Genomic DNA, 21,414 nt, shown 5'->3' on the forward strand with positions numbered 1-21,414 from the left:
TGCAGTGTCACATGACGGGCACCAAAAGCAGGAAGAAGACTGGGGCTGAAGGACGGGAGAGTGATTTCAGCGAGACCTGGGAGCTGCTAAAGGTAATTAAGGTTTATTAATTTATTTGGGGCAGTCCTGGCCTAATGGCAAAATGGAATGGCGGATTGTACAACCAATATGGAGGTAGCCTCTTCCCCCAAATAGGTAACAAAAAAATTGGTCAGCACATTACACACAGGTGTTAAAGATGTTATAAGTATACAGGTGCACGCTACAGCAGCACACTTTTTCTATAGAGGTGTATTCACACGTACACTATCCTGTACATGTAGGAAAAAATGATATATAATAAAAATTATATACAAAACCAGTCCTCAAAGGACAGTAGAAAATAGAAGAAGAAAAAGAAAGAAAAGAAAAAGATGGGGGGGAAAAGGATAGAATAGAATGAAGGAGTAAAAGGAGGAAAAGGGAAAACTAGAAATAATGGAAAATATAGAAAAAATTATATATATATATATATATATATATATATATATAAATAGTGGATAAATGATTGCAAATGAAAATGAATGCTAATAGACCTGAATCAAGGATGAATACATTGATAAATACAATATAGACAATATTTAATATAATATGACCTCTCACATCTGGGCAGGGCCCTTGCACCAGATGTAAAATAAATACAAATATATTGATAAAATTAAATGAGAAAAATAATAAAAATCAACCACCTAAAAATAGACAAATAAATAGGTATATATATAGCCTATGAATATAGCCTTGCGGTGTCTATATATGGGAGAAAAATATAGTCCGACAATATGGTATGGTAATGCCTGATATGTCCAAATGTCAATTCAGGGAGCGATGTTGCCAGAAATAGCTCAGTAATAGTTCAACAGTAGTTCAGGGGTAATAACAAATAATGATACCTGCAATCCGGGATGTGATTTTTCTTATTACTTCCAATATGTTCAGCCGGCGTCCTCGCAACTGGCAGTTTCATCGGCGAGGCCAGCAGTCGGCGCTGGCATGGAGTGGCGTCAGGCCTCTGTGCGGGTTAGCAGTCTCGGCAAAAATGCAGGCTGGCAAGGATGTGCGTCCGGCCGGAGTAATCTTTGTAGATAGGAACAGGTAACTGGACTTCTAGTAATCCCTGGTGTCCTCGTGTTAGAAAATGACAATAGATCGTGCGCACGATCATAAGTGGTCCAGAAAATAAGGTGCTGCAGCGCTGCCAAAGGCTAAAACATAAGCTTTAAAAGTCATAAAAGGTGGTAGTGATGTAAAAATAAAAATAGTATACGACTATACGCGTTTCAAGACAACAGTCTCATTCCGCAGTAGCAAAAAAAATGTATATCCATTTTGCAACAACTGGAAGCACACTAGTTAGGAAACACTGTCTGTTACCTAATTCAGTGTTTCCCAACCCTTGTGCCTCCAGCTGTTGCAAAACTACAACTCCCAGCATGCACTCACAGACCATGCATGCTGGGAGTTGTAGTTTTGCAACAGTTGAAGGTTACCTCCCCCCCCCCCAATGTGAATGTACAGGGTACATTCACAGGGGCAGGGGTTTACAGCGAGTTTCCCGCTTTAAGTTTGAGCTGCGGCAAATTCTCCGCCGCAGCTCAAACTCCCAGCGGGAAACTCACTGTAAACCCCCGCCTGTGTGACCGTACCCTAAAAACACTACACTACACTACACAAATAATAAAGAGTAGAACACTACATATACATATACCCAAACACAGCTATCCCCCCCCCCGCCTCCCAATAAAAATAAAAAACGTCCCGTACGCCACTGTTTCCAAAACAGAGCCTACAGCTGTTGCAAAATAACTCCCAGTATTCCCGAACAGCCATTGACTGTTCAGGCATGCTGGGAGTTTTGCAACAGCTGGAGGCCCCCTGTTTGGGGAACACTGCCGTAGGGTATTTTGGCGGTGAAGGCAAGTAGAGCTGAGCGAATTTACAGTAATTTGCTTCGTCACAAACTTCTCGTCTCTCTGTTTGCTGACTTTAGCCTGCATTAATGAGTTCAGCTTTCAGGTGCTCCAGTGGGCTGGAAAAGGTGGATACAGTCCTAGGAGACTCTCCTAGAACTGTATCCACCTTTTCCAGCCCACCGGAGTGCCTGAAAGCTGAACTAATTTATGCAGGCTAAAGTCAGCAAACATCGAGCCGAGAAGTTCTTGATGAATCAAATTACTGGAAGTTTGCTCATCTCTAGAGGCATGGTTACATCTGGGTATGGTTACATAGGCGCCATGCTTACATCCGGGTCCACCCCTATGCAAATCCCTAATTTAGGCCTCAAATGCACATGGTGCTCTCTCACTCCGGAACCCTATTGTATTTCAAGGCAACAGCTTAGGGCCACATATGGAGCATTTCCGTACTCGGGAGAAATTGCACAACAAATTATGAAAAGGTAAAGTTGGGGTCTACACTAGCATGTTAGTGTAAAAAAATGTAATTATTTACACTAACATGCTGGTGTTGCCCCATACTTTTTGTTTTCATAAGAGGTAAAAGGCAAAAAAGACCCCCAAAATTTGAAACACAATTTCTCCCAAGTACGGAAATACCCCATACTGTATGTGGACATAAAATGCTCTGCGGGCGCACAACAAGGCTCAGGAGTGAGAGCGCACCATGTACATTTGAGGCCTAAACTGGTGATTTGCACAGGGGTGGCTGCTGGTTACAGCGGATCTGACATAAACGCAAAAAAAAAAACACCCACATATGACCCCATTTTGTAAACCACACCCCTCACGGAATGTAACAAGGGGTATAGTGAGCCTTAACACCCCACAGGTGTTTGACAAATTTTCGTTAAAGTTGAACATGAACAAGGGGTTCCATTAGCATTTATACCCCACAGGTGTCTGACTGTTTTTTTGAACAGTGGTCCGTGAAAATTAAAAATGTAATTTTTCATTTGCACACCCACTGTTCCAAATATCTGTAAAGCGCCAGTGGGGTGTAAATGCTCACTGCACTCAATACATTCTGTGAGGGGTGTAGTTTTCAAAATGGTGTTACATGTGGGGGGGTCCACTGTTCTGGTAGCACAGGGCTTCGTAAACGCACATGGCCCCCGACTTAAATTCCAACCAAATTCTCTCTCCAAAAGCCCAATGGCGCTCCTTTTCTTCTGAGGATTGTAGTTTGCCCGCAGAACACTTTACATCCACATATGGGTATTTTCATACTCAGGAGAAAAAGCCCCCCAAAAATTTGTAACACTATTTTTTTTCTATTACCCCTTGTAAAAATGAAAACTTTGCAGTAACACCAGCATTTTAGTGAAATTTTTCATTTTCACGTCCAACTTTAGTGAACATTCGTCAAACATCTGTGGGGTGTTAAGACTCACTGTACCCCTTGTTATATTCCTTGAGGGGTGTAGTTTCCCAAATAGTGTGCCATGTGGGTATTTTTTTTGCTGTTCTGACACCATGGAGGCTTTCTAAATGAGACATGCCGCCCAAAAACCATTTCAGCAGAATTCGCTTTCCTTCCCTTCTAAACCCTCTAGTGCACCCACAGAGCACTTTACATCCACATATGAGATATTTCCTTACTCGAGAGAAATGGGGTTACAAATTTTGGGGGACATTTTCACCTATTACCCCTTGTGAAAATGAAAAATTTGGGGTAACATCTGCATTTTAGTGAAAACATTTTTTTTTTTCATTTTCGCGTCTATCATCTGTTGGGTGTTAAGGCTCAATATACCCCTTGTCACATTACATGAGGGGTGTAGTTTGCCAAATAGTGTGCCATGTGGGTGCTTTTTGCTGTTCTTGAACCATGGGGGCTTCCTAAAAGTGATATGCCCCCCCCCCCCCCCCAAAAAAAAACGATTTCAGCAAAATTAGCTCTCCAAAATCTTATTGTTGCTCCTTCCCTTCTGAGCCCTCTACTGCACCCACAGAGCATTTACATCCATATATGAGGTATTTCCTTACTCAAGAGAAATTAGGTTACAAATTTTGGTGGGCTTTTTCTCCTTTTATTCTTTGTAAAAATACAAAATATGGGTCTACAAGGATATGTTAGTGTAAAAAAATAAGATTTTGAATTTTTGCCTCCATTTTGCTGCTATTCCTGTGAAACACCTAAAGGGTTAACAAACTTTCTCATTTTGAATAATTTGAGGGTGCAAATTTCTTACAGAAAGGCCCCTCAAATCCACTTCAAACTTAACTTGCCCCTGAAAAATTCAGATTTTGAATTTTTTGAGAAAATTTGGATAATTGCGGCTACACTTTGAAGTCCTCTAATGGGTTCATAAAGTAAAAACATGTCAAATTTATGATGAAAACATAAAGTAGACATATTGTATATGTGAATCAAAATCTAATTTATTTATGTCAATTTTCCTTACAAGCAGAGAGTTTCAATTAAAAAAAAAATGCAAAATTTTAGAATTTTTCATGAAATTTAGGATTTTTTCACCAAGAAATGATGCAAGTATCGACGAAAATTTACCACTAACATAAAGTAGAATATGTCACCAAAAAAACTATCTGGAATCAAATTCTTAAGTTAAAGCATCTTAAAGTTATTAATGCTTAAAGTGACAGGGGTCAGATTTGCAAAAAACGGCTACGTCCTTAAGGTCAAAATGGGCTGCGTACTTAAGGGGTTAAAGGACAACTGCAGTGTTAAAACACTTACCCCCTATCCACAGGATAGGGAATAAGTGTTTGATCGCGGGGGGTCTGACTGCTGGGACCCCCACGATCTCCTGAACATAGCCCCCGCATTAGCGCTCAGTGAGAGTGCTAATGAGCGTAGCGTCGACTTAGAGAGGTCGACGGTACGCCCCCTCCCCACACAGTTCTATGAGAGAGGTGGGGAGGCACGAAGGCTGCCTCCCTGCCTCTCCCATAGAACTACATGGAAAAGGCGTGTCGGCCGCCATGCTGCGGCCGGCATGCCTCCTGCAAGTTGTCCCGTGCAGGAGATCGCGGGGGGAGTCCCAGCGTTCGAACCCCCCACGATCAAACACTTATCACCTATCCTGCGGATAGGGGATAAATTGTTTTCCGCCACAGATGGCCTTTAATTCAGTCATCCTGGTTATCGCTGTATATTGGATCCAACATAACCCACACTGATAATTCAGCATAACATCAGAGCCAATCCATTAAGGTGGCATATTCTCATTCCTATGTACTTATTTTGTTTTATTTTATACCTATAATTGTTTTCTTAATCAACTATTTATTACTGGATCTGGAGCAAGGGCCCTGCCCAGATACCAGTCTATGTATTTAAAGGGATAATTTATTATTTAAAAGGGTATTCGGGGCAAAAACATTTTATCCCCTATCCAAATGATAGGGGATAAGATGTCTGATCGTGGGGGGCCCGCTGCTGAGACCCCTCGCGACCTCCCTGCAGCATCCGCATTCTATGCGGGTGCTGAATCTCCAGTTTTGGAAACCTCTGGGTGACGTCACGCCACGCCCCCTCCATTCATGTCTGTGGGAGGAGGTGTGGGGGATATCGCGGGGGGTCTCAGCAGCGGGCCCCCTGCGATCAGACATCTTATAACCTATCCTTTGGATAGGGGATAACATTTTTTGCCCCGAATACCCCTTTAAATAATAAATGACGCTATTTTATATGACATCAGCTACATTGTATTTCTCTCGTTTCATTTTCAATTAATTCAGAAGCAAACAGAAAGCAGGTATCCCGGCTCAATCCCTGGTCTGGATGCTGGGCACGGAGTGGGTGTGGACCTCACCCGGATAAATCACAAAGAAAGAGAGGAACTCCAGCTCAGCTCAGGAAGATACGGCTTTATTCACATCAACGAGGCAACAGGTAACAGGGAGGAAGTGACGCGTTTCGGCCAGGTGCTGGCCTTAGTCGTACCGTACGACTAAGGCCAGCACCTGGCCGAAACGCGTCACTTCCTCCCTGTTACCTCGTTGATGTGAATAAAGCCGTATCTTCCTGAGCTGGAGTTCTTCTCTTTCTTGGTGATTTTCAATTAATTACACACCATAATATCATTCATTCCTTGAGGTCTGATTTCCATTATTATTGTTATTTACAATAGCAGAATTGCCCTATAGTAATTCCGCAATGTGCACAGTTCATTCGTATCCCGTTAAAAACAATGGGACTCTGCTGCAAGCAGAATTTCGCTGGCGGAATGTCCACAGTGTGGATGAGCCCTAAGTCCCCCAGACTTGAATTTTTTTTAAACCAACTGGTGTCAGAAAGTTAAACAGATTTGTAAATTACTTCTATTAAAAAATCTTAATCCTTCCAGTACTTATCAGCTGCTGTTATGAGCCACAGGAAGTTCTTTTCTTTTTTAATTTCATTTCTGCCTGACCACAGTGCTCTCTGCTGACACCTCTGTCCATTTTAGGAACTGTCCAGAGTAGGAGCAAATCCCCAAAGAAAACCTATCCTGCTCTGGACAGTTCCTAAAATGGACAGAGGTGTCAGCAGAGAGCACTGTGGTCAGGCAGAAAGGATATTCAAAAAGAAAAGAACATCCTGTGGATCATAACAGCAGTTGATAAGTGCTGGAAAGATTAAGATTTTTTAACCCCTACAGAACCCATGACGTAACGGTACGTCCCGACACCCTGGGTCTTAAGGACCAGGGACGTACATTTACGTCATGGGCAGTTCTAGTCCCCGCCGTGCGCCGGGAAGGGATCGGAGTGGGATGCCTGCTGAAATCATCCAGCAGGCATCCCGTGCAAATGCCCAGGGGGGTCATCAGACCCCCCCATGTCGGCGATCGCGGCAAATCGCAAGTGAATTCACACTTGCGATTTGCGTGATTCCGGGTCATTACGGGTCTATAGTGACCCGGAATGTAAGGGGGATCGCGGGTGTCTAAGACACCCACGATCCCCCTGAAGGCATAGAAGTGAGGTGGCACGGGTGCCACCCCTCCTATCCCTGCTATTGGTGGTCTAGACGCGACCACCAATAGCAGATCGGGAGCGGGGGGGGTTTACTTTCGTTTTCCCCGTCCTGCCCACCCACAATAGGCGGGGCAGGACGGGGAAACGACGGGGACCGGCGCCGAAGATCCACTTACCGATCCGGGCGGGCGATGGAGGCTGCGGGCGACAGAGATCGGCGGGCGGCGATGACGTGCGGCTGGATCCGACGGAAGCCGGCGAGTTGCCTAGCAACATCTGGAGGGTACAGTTTGAGACCATTATACAGTGGTCTCTAACTGAAGCCCTCCAGATGTTGCAAAACTACAACTCCCAGCATGGCCAGACAGCTGTTTGGGCATGCTGGAATATGTAGTTTTGCAACAGCTGGAGGGCTACAGTTTGAGACCACTATATAGTGGTCCCTAAACTGTAGCCCTCCAGATCTTGCACAACTACAACTCCTAGCATGCTCAAACAACTGTTTGCTGTCAGGGCATGCTGGGAATTGTAGTTTTGCAACAGCTGGAGGACCACAGTTTGGAGATCACTTTGCAGTGTTCTCTAAAACTGTAGCCCTCCAGATGTTGCAAAACTGCAAATCCCAGCATGTACAAACAGCAATCAGCTGTCTCGGCATGCTGGGAGTTGTAGTTGCGTACCTCCAGCTATTGCATAACTACATCTCCCAGCATGCCCTTCGGCGATCAATACATGCTGGGAGTTGTAGTTTTGCAACAGCTTGAGGCACACTGGTTAGAAAATACTGAGTTAGGTAACAGAACCTAACTGAAGGTTTTCCAACCAGTGTGCCTCCAGCTGTTGCAAAAGTAAAACTCCCAGCATGCACGGTCTGTCAGTACATGCTGGGATTTGTAGTTTTGAAACAGCTGGAGGTTTGCCCCCCCATGTGAACGTACAGGGTACATTCACATGGGCAGGCTTACAGTAAGTTTCCTGCTTCAAGTTTGTGCTGCGGCAAATTTTTCGCCGCAGCTCAAACTCCTAGCGAGAAACTCACCGTAACCCGCCAGTGCGAATGTACCCTAAAAACACTACACTACACTATACTAACACATAATAAAGGGTGAAACACTACATATACACCCCTTACACTGTCCCCCCAATAAAAATGAAAAACGTATTGTATGGCAGTGTTTCCAAAACGGAGCTTCCAGCTGTTGCAAAACAACAACTCCCAGCATGTCCGGACAGCCACTGACTGTCCAGGCATGCTGGGAATTTAGCAACAGCTGGAGGCACCCTGTTTGGGAATCACTGGCATAGAATACCCCTATGTCCACCCCTATGCAATCCCTAATTTAGTCCTCAAATGTGCATGGCGCTCTCTCACTTCGGAGCCCTGTCGTATTTCAAGGAAAGAGTTTAGGGCCACATATGGGGTATCTCCGTACTCGGGAGAAATTGCACTACAAATATTGGGGGCTTTTTCTCCTTTTACCCCTTATGAAAAGGAAAAGTTGGGGCTACACCAGCTTGTTAGTGTAAAAAAATAAAAAAAATTTACACTAACATGCTGGTGTTGCCCTTTACTTTTTATTTTCACAAGCGTTAAAAGGAAAAAAATTTGTAACGCAATTTCTCCTGAGTACAGAAATACCCCATATGTGGGCGTAAAATGCTCTGTGGGCGCACAACAAGGCTCAGGAGTGAGAGCGCACCATGTACATTTGAGGTCTAAATTGGTGATTTGCACAGGGGTGGCTGATTTTACAGCGGTTCTGACATAAACGCAAAAAAATAATTACCCACATGTGATCCCATTTTGGAAACTACACCCCTCACGTAATGTAGTAAGGGGTACAGTGAGCATTTACGCCTCACAGGTGTCTGACAGATTTTTGGAACAGTGGTCCATGAAAATGAAAAATTTTATTTTTCATTTGCACAGCCCACTGTTCTAAAGATCTGTCAAACGCCAGTGGGGTGTAAATACTCACTGCACCCCTTATTAAATTCTGTGAGGGGTGTAGTTTGCAAAATAGGGTCACATGTGGGGGGGGGGTCCACTGTTCTGGCACCACGGGGGGGGGGGGGGGGCTTTGTAAACGCACATGGCCCCTGACTTCCATTCCAAACAATTTTTTTCCCAAAAGCTCAATGGCGCTCCTTCTCTTCTGAGCATTGTAGTGCGCCAGCAGAGCACTTGACGTCCACACATGGGGTATTTCCATACTCAGAAGAGATGCGGTTACAAATTTTGGGGGGTCTTTTCTGCTATTAACCCTTGCAAAAATGTGAAATTTTTGGGGAAACACACATTTTAGTGAAATTTATTTTATTTTTTTTACATATGCAAAAGTCGTGAAACCCCTGTGGGGTATTAAGGCTCGCTTTATTCCTTGTTACGTTCCTCAATGGGTCTAGTTTCCAAAATGATATGCCATGTGTTTTTTTTTTTTTTTTGCTGTTCTGGCACCATAGGGGCTTCCTAAATGCGACATGCCCCCCGAGCAAAATTTGCTCTCAAAAAGCCAAATATGACTCCTTCTCTTCTGAGCATTGTAGTTCACCCGTAGTGCACTTCAGGTCAACTTATGGGGTACCTCCATACTCAGAAGAGATGGGGTTACTAATTTTGGGGGGTCTTTTCTGCTATTAACCCTTGCAAAAATGTGAAATTTGGGGAGAAACACATTTTAGTGAAAAAAAATATATTTTTTTTTACATATGCAAAAGTCGTGAAACACCTGTGGGGTATTAAGGCTCACTTAATTCCTTGTTACGTTCCTCAAGGGGTCTAGTTTCCAAAATGGTATGGCATGTGTTTTTTTTTGCTGTTCTGGCACCATAGGGGCTTCCTAAATGCAACATGCCCCCCAAAAACCATTTCAGAAAAACGTACTCTCCAAAATCCCCTTGTCGCTCCTTCGCTTCTGAGCCCTCTACTGCGCCCGCCGAACAATTTACATAGACATATGAGGTATGTGCTTACTCGAGAGAAATTGGGCTACAAATATAAGTATACATTTTCTCCTTTCACCCCTTGTAAAAATTAAAAAATTGGGTCTACAAGAACATGCGAGTGTAAAAAATGAAGATTGTGAATTTTCTCCTTCACTTTGCTGCTATTCCTGTGAAACACCTAAAGGGTTAAAACGCTGACTGAATGTCATTTTGAATACTTTGGGGGGTGCAGTTTTTATAATGGGGTCATTTGTGGGTTATTTCTAATATGAAGACCCTTCAAATCCACTTCAAACCTGAACTGGTCCCTGAAAAATAGTGAGTTTGAAAATTTTGTGAAAAATTTGAAAATTGCTGCTGAACTTTGAAGCCCTCTGGTGTCTTCAAAAAGTAAAAACACGTCAATTTTATGATGCAAACATAAAAAAGACATATTGTATATGTGAATCAAATTTTTTTTTATTTGGAATATCCATTTTCCTTACAAGCAGAGAGCTTCAAAGTTAGAAAAATGCTAATTTTTCAAATTTTTCATAAAATTTGGGGATTTTTCACCAAGAAAGGATGCAAGTTACCATAAAATTTTACCACTATGTTAAAGTAGAATATGTCACGAAAAAACAATCTCGGAATCAGAATGATAACTAAAAGCATTCCAGAGTTATTCATGTTTCAAGTGACAGTGGTCAGATGTGCAAAAAACGCTCTGGTCCTGAGGTGTAAAATGGCCTGGTCCTTAAGGGGTTAATATAAGTAATTTACAAATCTGTTTAACTTTCTGGCACCAGTTGATTTAAAAAAAATGTTTTCCATGGGAGTACCCCTTTATATAAAATGTCATATGAAAAAGGAAATAATGCTAAAATATCCATACAGCACACAAAAACAAACATAACAACTGCAAATGACACAATATCTCTGTAGAGAAATGATAAGTTGGTTCCTGTAAATGTAAAAAAAATAAAAGTCAAATGTTCCTCATAAAAAAGAGAAAAAAATGTTCACTTAAGCATAAAGTCATAAAATAGACTATATAATGTCTGTATCTAATACGGATCTATATGTAACTGTAGCAGTAGCGCAATAATCGTTCTTAGAGTACTTATGTTAGATATGGGGAACTTCCACTCCTGCAAGAAAGTCATGTGTATTTGAATACACTAGTGGCTCGCCCCTCTGCCGTCTTCTTTGGTAGATGGTCCAGACTATGTCAGCTAAAGCTTTAGCTCCGATTTCAGACACTGACTGCGTGCATCCCAAGCTGATCAGGGAGATACCGATCTCATTGTCTCTCCTGTTGCCAGGGGGCAAGCTAAGAAGTCCCAACTTGTTGATGGGTAGATAGTCCAAAGGGACTTTGCAGGAGTACAGGAAGGTGATGAAAGCAAATGTTGTAGGTTTGACATCCATGTGATAGCAACTTGCATTCCTCTAGCCGAGAAACGCCCTGACTGGCTGAATAGTGTAATGTTCGGCTGGATTTCTAAACTGGAACAGACCTTAAAGTGCTTATGCATGAAATACAGTGCAATATTATATGCTGTATGGATATTATCAAACACGTTTCGACACCCCCATAGGTGTCTTTCTCAGCTACGGTATATAATAGCAGTCTGAAATGAGCCTGTATCTAGCTTTTGAATTTGGTTCGAAATTACAACAGATAATGGGGGAAATTTATAAAAACCTGTGCAGAGGAAAAGTTGACCAGCTGCCCATAGCAACCAATCAGATTGCGTCCTGTAATTCTTTTTAAAAATGAAAGTTATTTGATTGGTTGCTATGGGCAACTGGTTAACTTTTCCTCAACACAGGTTTAGATAATAGTTCATGAACTATTTCTTCCGTAACTATCTTCCGTAACAAACTAACCTCCGTTATCAATAACGGACTATAACAGATTAATACGGATATTAGAAAATCCCATAGACTATAATGGGATTTTCTAACGGACGTATAGGATTTTGTTACTGCCGTTTTCAGCTGATTTTGACACAGATCTTCCTACGGAGGATTTTGTAGTGTGAAAGAAGCCTTACAGGGGATCAGCAGAGAACAATTTTATACATATTTATTTTGTTAAAATTTGTATCATTTTAGTGACCCAGAGAAGAAAGAAAACACATCAGTTTTAGGGTACACTGCGTAAATCAAATAATATTTTGTTGGTCACACCATATTATTTCTAGTAAAATGAAAGGTGCCATTACAAAGTACAATTGGTAGCACATAAAACAAGCCTCATATAGGTCTGTAGGTGGAAAAATAAAAGTTATGGGGGAGATTTACTATCATTGTCTATTCTCCACAATACTTTAGACAAGAAAAGTCTCTGAGCATGGATATATTGTCCCTGCAATTTATCAAACGTTGCACAGCATTTAGTAAATCTTGCGAATGGACATTATTGTCTATTCTACAAAGCACTTTAGATGAGAAAAGTCGCATAAAAGTCTCAGAGCCTGAGACAAATAGACAAGAAAAGTCTCATAAAAGTCGCAGAGCCTGAAACAAATATATCAAAAGTTGCACGTTTATTATCACGGACTTCCCGCCACATAGAAAGTATACTATAAAGCGAACATCTCGTATGTCTTCTGTGAGGTGCCGGCTGGTTCCACTTGCTTTCTTAGGTTCTGATATTTGTACAATAAATTTAAGAAAAACGTAGTTTGGAAAGATTAAAGTATTTCTCCATTTATTCTTTAACCCCTTGCCACAAAACGCAGTTCATAAACAGCGCTGAGGCATGGCAGGGTTATGAAGCGAGCTCATACCCACATGGTCCCGGCTGCTATTAGCTATCGCCGTTCAGGCAGATTACCGGCATTAACTCTTTAGATGCGGCGATCAAAGTTGATCACCGCGTCTAAAGTGAAAGCTTCCCGGCAGCTCAGTCGGGCTGATCGGGACCATCACAGTTAAATCGCTATGTTCCGATCAGCTAGAACGCAACAGGAGGGTCCCTTACCTGCCTCCTGGACGTCCGATCTGTGATTGATTGCTCAAGCCTGGATTTCAGGCTTGGAGCAATTAACCGCCGATAACACTGATCAATGCAATGCAATGGCATTGATCAGTGTATTGAATCAATGAACTGGATGTTATAGTCCCCAATGGGGGCTATAACACTGCAAAAACAAAAGTGAAAAAAAAAGCTAATAAAGATGATTTAACCCCTTCCCTAATAAAAGTCTCAATCCCCCCCCTTTTCCCATAAAAAAAAAACTGTGTAAATAAAAATAAACATATGTGGTATCGCCGCTTGCGTAAATGTCCGACCTATAAAAATATTAAATTTTTTGCAGGTCTTAACACAATTTAAGAAGAAATTGGATTGGTTGCCATAGGAAACCTCACCACGCTTTCACTACACATTTTAAGAATTCTCCAGACTAAATTGCACCATGCGCATGGCATAAATTCTATATTATTTCCTTGAATCAGCTACAAAAGTGAAATTGGAGCATAAAATATACAGTCATGGCCGTAAATATTGCACCCCTGAAATTTTTCTAAAAAATGAAGTATTTCTCACAGAAAAGGATTGCAGTAACACGTGTTTTGCTATACACATGTTTACTCCCTTTGTGTGTATTGGAACTAAACCAAAAAAGGGAGGAAAAAAAGCAAAAAAGCAAATCACACCAAACTCCAAAAATGGGCTGGACAAAATTATTGGCACCCTTAACTTAATATTAGGTTGCACACCCTTTGGAAAAAATAACTGAAATCAGTCGCTTCCTATAACTATCAATAAGCTTCTTACACCTCTCAGCCGGAATGTTGGACCACTCTTCCTTTGTAAACTGCTCCAGGTCTCTCTTATTGGAAGGGCGCCTTTTCCCAACAACAATTTTAAGGTCTCTCCACAGGTGTTCAATGGGATTTCGATCTGGACTCATTGCTGGCCACTTCAGAGCTCTCCAGCGCTTTGTTGCCATCCATTTCTGGGTGCTTTTTTACATATGTTTGGGGTCATTGTCCTGCTGGAAGACCCAAGATCTCACATGCAAACCCAGCTTTCTGACACTGGGCTGTTCAGATTTCAGATTTCATGATGCCTTGCACACATTCAAGGCACCCAGTGCTAGAGGCAGCAAAAAGAAAAAAAAAAACATAATTGAACCTCCACCATATTTCACTGTAGGTACTGTGTTCTTTTCTTTGTAGGCCTCATTCCGTTTTCGGTAAACAGTAGAATGATGTGCTTTACCAAAAAGCTCTTTCTTGGTCTCATCTGTCCACAAGACATTTTCCCAGAAGGATGTTGGCTTACTCAAGTTCACTTTGGCAAAATGTAGTCTTGCTTTTTTATGTCTCTGTGTCATCTGTGTCAGGAGGGGTCTCTTGCCATAGCGTTTCATTTCATTTAAATGTCGACGGATAGTTCGCGCTGACACTGATGCTCCCTGAGCCTGCAGGACAGTTTGAATATCTTTGGAACTTGTTTGGGGCTGCTTATCCACCATCCGGACTATCCTGTGTTGACACCTTTCATTAATTTTTCTCTTCCATCCACGCCCAGGGAGATTAGCTACAGTGCCATGGGTTGCAAACTTCTTGATAATGTTGCGCACTGTGGACAAAGGCAAATCTAGATCTCTGGAGATGGACTTGTAACCTTGAGATTGTTGATATTTTTCCAAAATTTTGGTTCTCAAGTCCTCAGACAGTTCTCTTCTCCTCTTTCCATTGTCCATGCTTATTGTGGCACACACAGACACACAATGCAAAGACTAGGTGAACTTCTCTCCTTTTTATCTGCTATCAGGTGTGATTTATATGTTGCCCACACCTGTTACTTGCCCCAGATGAGTTTAAAGGAGCATCACATGCTAGAAACAATATTATTTTTCCACAATTTTGAAGCGGTGCCAATAATTTTGTCCAGGTCCATTTTTGGAGTTTGATGTGACATTATGTCCAATTTGCTTATTTTCCAAAATATTTTGGTTTAGTTCCAATACACACAAAGGAATAAACATGTGTATAGCAAAACATGTGCTACTGCAATCCTTTTCTGTGAGAAATACTTCATTTTCTTTAAAAAAAAAAATTCAGGGGAGCCAACATTTACGGCCATGACTGTATAGAAAACCAAAACAAAAAAAAAATAGCCATCTATCTACAAGGATAACAAAAATGACCAAAAAATTAAAAAAAATTAGGGATCATTGGGATTAACTCCTTAAGGACTCGGGTTTTTCCGTTTTTTCATTTTCAATTTTTCCTTCTTAACTTTAAAAAATCATAACTCTTAAAAATTTTCACCTAAAATTCTATATGATGGCTTATTTTTTGCGTCACTAATTCTACTTTGTAATGACATTAGTCATTTTACCCAAAAATCTACGGTGAAACGGGGAAAAAAATCAATGTGCGACAAAATTGATGAAAAAACACTATTTTGTAAGTTTTGGGGGCTTCCGTTTTTACGCAGTACATTTTTCGGCAAAAATGACACCTTATCTTTATTCTGTAGGTCCATACGGTTAAAATGATACCCTACTTGTATAGGTTTGATTTTGTATCACTTCAGAAAAAAATCATGAATACATGCAGGAAAATTTATACGTTTAAAATGGTAATCTTTTGACCCCTATAACTTTTTTATTTTTCTGTGTTCAAGGCGCTATGAGGCCTCATTTTTTGCGCCGTCATCTGAAGTTTTTAGCAGTACCATTTTTGTTCTGATCAGACTTTTTGATCACTTTTTATTCACTTTTTTGTGGTATAAAAAGTGATCAAAAATACGCTATTTTGGACTTTGGAATTTTTTTGCGCGTACGCCATTGAACAAGCGGTTTAAAAAGCGGTATATTTTTATAATTTGGACATTTCCGCACGCGGCGATACCACATATGTTTATTTTTATTATTATTTACATAATGTTTTTTTTATTCTTGAAAATGCCGGGTGATTCAAACTTTTATTAGGGGAAGGGATAATTGAAAGGGTTAATGATTTTTTTACACTTTTTTAATGCAATATTATAGCTCCTATAGGGGGCTATAACATTGCATGTACTGATCTTTTACACTGATTGATCCATCTCCATAGGAATGGATCAATCAGTGTTTTCGGCAATTGAATGCTCAAGCCTGGATCTCAGGCCTGAAGCATTCATTCGGCGATCGGACAGCGCAGGAGAAGGTAAGAGACCTCCTTCTGTGCTACAGCTGTTCGGGATGCCGCAATTATACCGCGCAATTATACCCTGAGCTAACCGGCAACTTTCACTTTCATTTTTGAGCCAATCAGTGCTGCGCGCTATTAGAGGCGGGTCCCGGCTTCACTATGACGCCGGGACCGCCGCGATATGATGCGGGGTTTAAATAATATTAAATATTAAATTGTATTATTTTAGAATTTTATATATTATTAGAGTGCCCTTCAGATTCAAGTTTAAATATCATTTGAAACGTACACTGCATTGTGTCGCATAGTACCGGTACATCCCAAAAAAATGATAAAAGGCTTCCGTTGCTGCTGCTTGTAAACGGATTACAAACGATTGTAAAATAATCCCATTGATGTCAATGGGATTATTTTTTTACAATCTTTTCACATCCTTTTGCACCGTCTATGCTCATTTCAGTTTTTTTTTTTTTTATGGGAGAAAAAAACGGTGCATGCAGTAATTTTTCTCCCGTCAAAAAAATTTAAGGAAAAACGGATACAGTAAATTTAACATTGAAGTCTAGGGAAAATGGATAAGCCTTTAACCCCTTAAAGGAAAACTGTCAGCTTTTTTCCACAGCACTAACCAGCGGTACTGGCTGGTAGTGCAGGGGATACTGATCATTTTGAAACTTACCGTGCCCGGATCCACCGTGCCGTTCGGCCTTAAAGGGGTATTCCGCCCCTAGACATCTTATCCCCTATCCAAAGGATAGGGGATAAGATGTCAGATCGCCGCGGTCCCGCTGCAAGTTCGCTCTGTGCGTAATGACGGGCGATACGGGGGACGGAGCAGCGTGACGTCATGGCGCCGCCCCTCGTGACATCACGGCCCGTGACATCACGAGGGGCGGAGCCATGACGTAACGATGCTCCGGCCCCTGTACCGCCCATCATTACGTGCAGAGCGAACTCGCTCTGTGCTGTAATGATAGCGCGGTGCCGCAGCGGGGATCCCGGGGGTCCCCAGCAGTGGGACCGCGGCGATCTGACATCTTATCCCCTATCCTTTGGATAGGGGATAAGATGTCTAGGGGCGGAATACCCCTTTAATCTTCTATTTTCAGTATATTCAAATGAGGTGCTAACTGGCACTCTGACGTCAGTGCCACTGGCCGCAGCGCCGCCCAGCTCATCAATATTCCTCCTCTCTCTTCATTACAGAGCAGGGAGAAGAGGGTGAGGCGGAGAAAAAGGAGGAATATTGATGAGCTTTGCGGCGCTGCGGCCCAACACTGACGTCAGAGTGCCAGTTAGCACCTCATTTGAATATACCGAAAATAGAAGATTACGGCCGAACGGCACGGCGGATCCGGGCACAGTAAGGATCAAACTGATCAGCGTCCCCCGCACTACCAGCCAGTACTGCTGGTTAGTGCGGGGGGAGAAAGCTGACAGTTTTCCTTTAAAGGGGTATTCCGGTGGAAATTTTTTTTTTTAAAGGAACTGGTGCCAGAAAGTTAAACAGATTTGTATATTACTTCTATTAAAAAATATTACTCCTTTAAGAACTTTTTAGCAGCTGTATGCTACAGAGGAAATTTTTTACTTTTTGACTTTCTTTTTTGTGTTGTCCACAGTGCTCTCTGCTGACACCTCTGTCCGTGTCAGGAACTGTCCAGAGTAGCATAGGTTTGCTATGGGCATTTCCTCCTGTTCTGGACAGTTCCTGATACGGGCATCAGGTGTCAGTGTGGACAGCACAAAAAAGAAATTCAAAAAGATAAGATTTTCCTCTGTTGCAAACAGCTGCTAAAAAGTACTGAAAGAATTAAGATTTTTTAATAGAAGTAATTTACAAATCTGTTTAACTTTCTGGCACCAGTTCATTTAAAAAGAAAAAGTTTTCCACCAGAGTACCCCTTTAACCCCTTAAGGACTCAGCCCATTTTGGCCTTAAGGACTCTAAAAATCATAACTCTTTTATATTTTCATCCACAGACTAGTATGAGGGCTTGTTTTTTGCACGACCAGTTGTCCTTTGTAATGCCATCACTCATTATATCATAAAATGTATGGCGCAACCAAAAAACACTATTTTTGTGGGGAAATTTAAAAGAAAAACGCAATTTTGCTAATTTTAGGTTTCGTTTTCACGCCGTACAATTTATGGTAAAAATGACATGTGTTCTTTATTCTGAGGGTCAATACGATTAAAGTGATACCCATTATTATATACTTTTATATTATTGTTGTGCTTAAAAAAAATCACAAACTTTTTAACCAAATTAGTACGTTTATAATCCCTTTATTTTGATGACCTCTAACTTTTTTATTTTTCCGTATAAGCGGCGTTATGGGGGCTCATTTTTTGCGCCATGATCTGTCCTTTTTTTTGATACCACATTTGCATATTAAAAACTTTTAATACATTTTTTATAATTTTATTTTTAATAAAATGTATTAAAAAAGTAGCAATTTTGGACTTTTTTTTTTTTACGTTCACCCCGTTCACCGTACGGGATCATTAACATTTTATTTTAATAGTTCGGACATTTACACACGTGGCGATACCAAATATGTCTATAAAATTTATTTTTTACGCTTTTTGGGGGTAAAATGGGAAAAACGGACGTTTTACTTTTTTATTGGGGGAGGGGATTTTTCACTTTTTTTTTTACTTTGACATTTTTTTTTACACTTGAATAGTCCCCATAGGGGACTATTCATAGCAATACCATGATTGCTAATACTGATCTGTTCTATGTATAGGACATAGAACAGATCAGTGTTATCGGCGATCTTCTGCTCTGGTCTGCTCGATCTCAGACCAGAGCAGAAGATGCCGGGAGCCAGAAGGAGGAAGGTGAGAGGACCTCCGAGCGGCGTTCTGAATGATCGGATCCCCGCAGCAGCGCTGCGGGCGATCCGATCATTCATTGAAATCGCGCACTGCCGCAGATGCCGGGATCTGTATTGTTCCCGGCACCTGAGGGGTTAATGGCGGACGCCCGCGAGATCGCTGGCGTCGGCCATTGCTGGTGGGTCCCTGGCTGCGATCAGCAGCCGGGATCAGCCGCGCATGACAAGGGCATCGCTCCGATGCCCGCGGTTATGCACAGGACCTAAATGTACGTCCTGGTGCGTTAAGTACCATCGCTCCAGGACGTACATTTACGTCCTGCGTCCTTAAAGGGTTAAGGACTCAGCCCATTTGGGCCTTAACCCCTTAAGGACCGGGGTTTTTTCCGTTTTTGCATTTTCGTTTTTTGCTCCTTGCCTTTAAAAAATCATAACTCTTTCAATTTTGCACCTAAAAATCCATATGATTGCTTATTTTTTGCGCCACCAATTCTACTTTGTAATGACGTCAGTGATTTTGCCCAAAAATCTACGGTGAAACGGAAAAAAAATCATTGTGCGACAAAATTGAAAAAAAACGAAGTTTTGTAACTTTTGGGGGCTTCCGTTTCTACGTAGTAAATTTTTCGGTAAAAATGACACCTTCTCTTTATTCTGTAGGTCCATACGATTAAAATGATACCCTACTTGTATAGGTTTGATTTTGTCGTACTTCTGGAAAAAATCATAACTACATGCAGGAAAATTAATACGTTTAAAATTGTCATCTTCTGACCCCTATAACTTTTTTATTTTTCCGTGTATGGGGCGGTATGAGGGATAATTTTTTGCGCCGTGATCTGAAGTTTTTAACGGTACAATTTTTGCGTTGATAGGACTTATTGATTTTATTCATTTTTAAATAATAAATAAATGATATAAAAAGTGACCAAAAATGCACTATTTTGGACTTTGGAATTTTTTGGTGTGCACGCCATTGACCGAGCGGTTTAATTAATTATATATTTTTATAATTCGGACATTTCCGTACGCGGTGATACCATATATGTTTATTTTTATTTACACTGTGTTTTTTTTTTTTTTTTATGGGAAAAGGGGGGTGATTCAAACTTTTAATAGGGGAGGGGTTAAATATTCCTTCACTTTTTTTTTGCAGTGTTATAGGTCCCATAGGGACCTATAACACTGCACACACTGATCTTTATCATTGATCACTGGTTTCTCATAGGAAACCAGAGATCGATGATTCTGCCGCTTGACTGCTCATGCCTGTATCTCAGGCACTGAGCAGTCATTCGGCGATCGGACAGCGAGGAGGCAGGTAAGGGCCCTCCCGCTGTCCTGTAAACTGTTCGGGATGCCGCGATTTCGCCGCGGCTATCCCGAACAGCCCACTGAGTTAACCGGCATGGTTTCACTTTCGCTTTTAGCCGCGCGGCTCAGCTCTGAGCACGCGGCTAAAGGGTTAATAGCGCGCTGCGCGCTATTAGCGGCGGGTCCCGGCTTCACTATGACGCCGGGCGCACCGTGATATGATGCGGGGTTATCGTGTAACCCCGCGTTATATCACGGGAGCAGGACCAAGGACGTACCTGTACGTCCTTGGTCCTTTAGGGGTTAAAGGGGTACTACGCCCCTAGACATCTTATCCCCTATCCAAAGGATAGGGGATAAGATGTAAGATCGCCGCGGTCCCGCTGCTGGGGATCCCCGGGATCCCCGCTGCGGCACTGCGCTTTCATTACAGCACAATACAGCACACTCTGCACGTAATGACGGGCAATACAGGGGCCGGAGCATCGTTACATCACGGCTCCGCCCATCGTGACGTCACAGCCCGCCCCTTTCAATAGAAGTCTATGGGAGGGGGCGTGGCAGTCATCACGCCCCCTGCCATAGACTTGCATTAAGGGGACAAGCGGTGATGTCACGAGGGGCGGAGCCATGACACCACGCTGCTCCGTCCCCTGTATCGCCCGTCATTACGCACAGAGCTCGCTCGCTCTGTGCTGTAATGATAGCGGGGTGCCGCAGCGGGGATTCCGGGGGATCCCCAGCAGCGGGACCGCAGCGATCTGACATCTTATCCCCTATCCCTTGGGGCGGAGTACCCCTTTAAGGACGTTTTTTCCTCCTCGCCTTCTAAAAATCATAACTCTTTTATATTTCCATCCACAGACTAATATGGGGGCTTGATTTTTGCACGACCAGTTGTCCTTTGTAATGACATCACTCATTTGACCATAAAATGTACGGCGCAACCAAAAAAATACTACTTTGTGTGGGGAAATTGATAAGAAACCCGCAATTTTGCTAATTTTGGAAAGTTTTATTTTCCCGCTGTACACTTAATGGTAAAAGACATGTTTTCTTTATTCTGTGGGTGAATACGATTTACATGATACTTGTGATAACATACTTTTCTATTATTGTACCGCTTAAAAAAAATCACAAACCTTTTAACCAAATTAGTGCGTTTAAAATTCCTCTATTTTGCTGACCTATAACTTTTTCATTTTTCCGTAAAAGCGGCGGTATCAGGGCTCATTTTTTGCGCAGTGAGGTC

The sequence above is a fragment of the Hyla sarda genome, chromosome 4, assembly GCF_029499605.1.
Source record: "Hyla sarda isolate aHylSar1 chromosome 4, aHylSar1.hap1, whole genome shotgun sequence".
Lineage (NCBI taxonomy): Eukaryota > Metazoa > Chordata > Amphibia > Anura > Hylidae > Hyla > Hyla sarda.